The following is a 3,919-nucleotide window of genomic DNA, read 5'->3' on the forward strand; positions in this document are numbered from 1 at the left end:
TCCCACCAACAGTGTAGGAGGGTTCCCTTTTCACCACAACCTCTCCAGGATTTGTTATTTGTAGACTTTTTGATGTTGGCCATTCTGACCGGTGTGAGATGATACCTCATTGTAGTTTTGATTTCCATTTCTCTAATAATTAGCAATGTTGAGCATTTTTTCACATGCCTGTTGGCTACATGTATATCTTCTTTGGAGAAATGTCTATTTAGGTCTTCTGCCCATTTTTTGATTGGGTTGCTTTTTTTTTTTTTTGATATTGAGCTGCACGAGCTGTTTGTATATTTTGGAAATGAAGCCCTTGTTTGTCGCATCATTTGCAAATATTTTCTCCTAGTCTATAGGTTGTCTTTTCATTTTGTTTACGGTTTCCTTTGCTGTGCAAAAACTTCTAAGTTTGATTAGGTTCCATTTGTTTATTTTTGCTTTTATTTCGTTTGCCTTGGGAGACTGATCTAAGAAAGAATTACTTCAATTTATGTGAGCAAATGTTTTGCCTATGTTCTCTTCTAGGAGTTTTATGGTGTCATGTCTTATACGTAAGTCTTTAAGCCATTTTGAGTTTATTTTTGTGTATGATGTCTCAATGTATTCTTACATGTGTAATATATAAAATGTGACATCACCCTATACATCCAACCCAGATCAAGATACAGACTGCTTCCCTCACCCTCACCTCATGAACCTATGGTATTAGAAGTCAAGACAGTGGTTACCTTTGGAAAGAAAGGACAGAGTAGTGATCAGGAGGGGGACCTAGGGAGCCTTCTGGGGCTCTGGTAATGTTCCATTTCCTGACTCCGGTTTTGGTTATAGGTGTTGGGTTCATTTTTTGATAATTTACTGAGCTGTACACTTATGGTTTGTGCATTTTGTGTATGTATATTATAATTCTGTTAGAACATTTATTTTAAAAATATAATTTGTACTGAATCTGACTGAGGGAACTGCACAGTGGAAGTCATTTTAAAGTCCTTAAGTGCTCCTAGGCACTGGAATTTGTTTGGACAATGTTTTCCACAATTTCCCAAAAACAAAGACAATATGTCCCCAAGTGACAGATGGGCTATAACACGATTTTTCATCTGAGTGTCTTCAGCATTCCAAATAAGAAAGGATGACCGATTTAATGGAATGGGATTGGCATTTACAAGGGAACTCCTTTTTTTTTTAAACTTTAGAATTTGTTTTTTTAATTTATTTTTATTCATTTATCTTTGGCTGCGTTGGGCTTCGCGGCTGCCCGCGGGCTTTCTCTAGTTGCGGCGAGTGGGGGCTTCTCTTGTTGAGGAGCACGGGCTGTAAGTGCACTGGCTTCAGTAGTTGTGGCACGCAGGCTCAGTAGTCGTGGCTCTAGGTCTCTAGAGCACAGGCTCAGTAGTTGTGGTGCACAGGCTTAGTTGCTCCACAGCATGTGGGATCTTCCCGGACCAGGGCTCGAACCCATGTTCCCTGCATTGGCAGGCAGATTCTTCATCACTGCGCCACCAGGGGAGTCCCAAGGGAACTTCTTTTTATTTTTTAAACCAAGTATCAGGAATATTTGATTCAGTGGGAGTTGAGCATAACAGATCAATTTTTAAATTAAGAATTTTAATGAATTTAAAATGAAGAATTTATTTAAATTTTGTAAAACTAGATGAACCCCGAGAAAACACAAGGGGGCAGCATTCCATAACATTATAAATGAAGAATGCTGAAGGAGTGTTTTTTGTTGTTTTTTTTAGTAACAATATAAATATTGAGAATGGTCCTTAAAGAGAGCATCTTATCAAAGGAGGAAACGAAAGGTCAGAGAGATGATTACGGGAGTCGCTTTAAATTCCCTTAAATCACAGAAGTCAAGAGTGGCAAAACACGGACCACAGCTTATGTTTCCCAACTGCATATTGAGTGGTTTTTCCACTCTGTATCGTCTCAAATGGTCTCCTGGATGAAAGAGCACTTGCTGTGTGCTGAAAATGGTTAACTTGTTACCAAAAGACCCTTGGATAAGATCTCCATTTACTGTGGACACGGATTAGGGTGTAGGTGCCTGACACCTGTTACTGAAGATGAGTAGTTTAATGTGAGTGAAACATGAATCAATTTGCAGAGCAGAAATATGCTTCCAATTTAATATGTGCTGATCTTCAATATAAAGGAGGCCTTGAGGGAATGGTTAGATGGTGATAGTTTTAAAAATGTGGTTTGGAAATGTTAGCACTGTGCATTGTAATTTCGCCCTTGAATTATGTTTTATTGCACTCTCTCGCCTCTGAGAAGGAGTCATTATTAAGTCTCAGGGTGATAGAGTGTATTTGCCCTCTTTAGAAAGACAATAAAATCAGGCTTTATGGGGAGAGATAATGAGGGTTTGCAGTAGCTTTTAGCTGTGGAGTCTTTTTACTACATCAAGGTTAAGCCTAGTGGACTATTTCACAGGGTTCTTCCTAGTATACAAAAGCCACCCTTTCTGCCCATGACAGCTGGGACACAAGACTTCCTGCTCCTTGGGAATTCCCTGGTTGTCCTATGGTTAGGACTCTGCGCTTTCACTGCCAATGGCCCGGGCTCGATCTCCTGGTCGGGGAACTAAGATCCCAAAAGCCACATGGGTGTGGGAGGGCCAAAAAAAAAAAAGACTTCTTGCTCCATGTTTCAAGGTGGCTGCAATGTCAGGGAAATAAGAAAAACTCACCTCTTGTAACTGATGGGATTGTGGGAAGAAGAAAGTGAGAATGGAACAAATGAGGAAACTAAAGTCCAAAGAGGTTATTCACTGAGTCACTTTAAGTTCCCTTAAATCACAGAGGTCAGAGAAGGAGGATGGAGAATGCAGGGCTCAGAGTGTGTCCTGATTTTCCCTCTCCAGGAGAAAGCCTAAAACCTGGAGAAGAAAGCCAATAGGAAGACAGATTTCTACCTTCCTTCTCAGTTAAGACTCTGAAAAGTGACAGCCACTTCTGGCAACCTGGTGGTCGGTGCAGTTAGTAGAGGGAGGCCTTGACTTTGAGGTTCTCCAGGCAGCTCTCTGTCCAAGGGCCCAGGAGTCCCTGAAGCTCCAAGAGACCTTGGAAGGCAGCAGAACCTGCAAACCTACCCAACGCCCTGTGGCAGAGGATGAGGCTGCCACGGGGCAGAGCCTGACGGTGGATGGGCAATGGATAGGCAGGCCCAGAGGGCTTAGGTGGGAGATGTGGCAGAAACTCAGGTGATCTGTTGGGCCAGACAGAGCCAAAGTGAGACCAAGACGGCCAGGGAGGAACCCAGACCCTAGGCAGGCCGAGAGAAAGCAGTTTACAAACTGCAACAGCTACAGCCTGTTAAACGCTGAAGATATTGAAATGTTCTCCCACTTGGGTCAAACTCTTTTATTCCATCACAAGCAAGACAGCTTTGCTCCCTCCCTTTCCTAAGGCTGCATATCAGCCTACCTCTCCTTTGCTATTTGATTCATTAACAATCCCTTTATGTCCTTATTTCTCTAGGGACCTGATACCAAGTCCCCGTGGTACTGAAGCAGAAAACATCTTGACCGGCATTGAACTAAAAAAAAATCTCTCTTTGTTAATTCCCAGCAGGTGCACCCCGAACATTTTCCCAAGCATTCCCAAGCTTCTGCACCCCAAAACATTTTCACTCCTCAAGGGGGCATGCCTTCCGTATCTGACATGCTACCTGGGAGGTCAAAAGGAAGCCGTTGGGCTCCCCAGTTTTGGAAGTCTTAGCCCTGGGGAACGGCCATCCAGTCCTAGCTCACTCACCTAGGATGCATTAGGCTTTCAAGCTAATAGGATTTTCATATACCCGTCCACGCACAACCTGGACATTCTCTCACATGCTCCAATTGGCAGTAAGTATGCAGTTAGGCCCTTACTCCGAGACCCTCGCCATTGCTCTGAGGAACTTCAACAGAGATAATGATGCTCTGAGAAGA

The sequence above is a fragment of the Balaenoptera musculus genome, chromosome 17, assembly GCF_009873245.2.
Source record: "Balaenoptera musculus isolate JJ_BM4_2016_0621 chromosome 17, mBalMus1.pri.v3, whole genome shotgun sequence".
Lineage (NCBI taxonomy): Eukaryota > Metazoa > Chordata > Mammalia > Artiodactyla > Balaenopteridae > Balaenoptera > Balaenoptera musculus.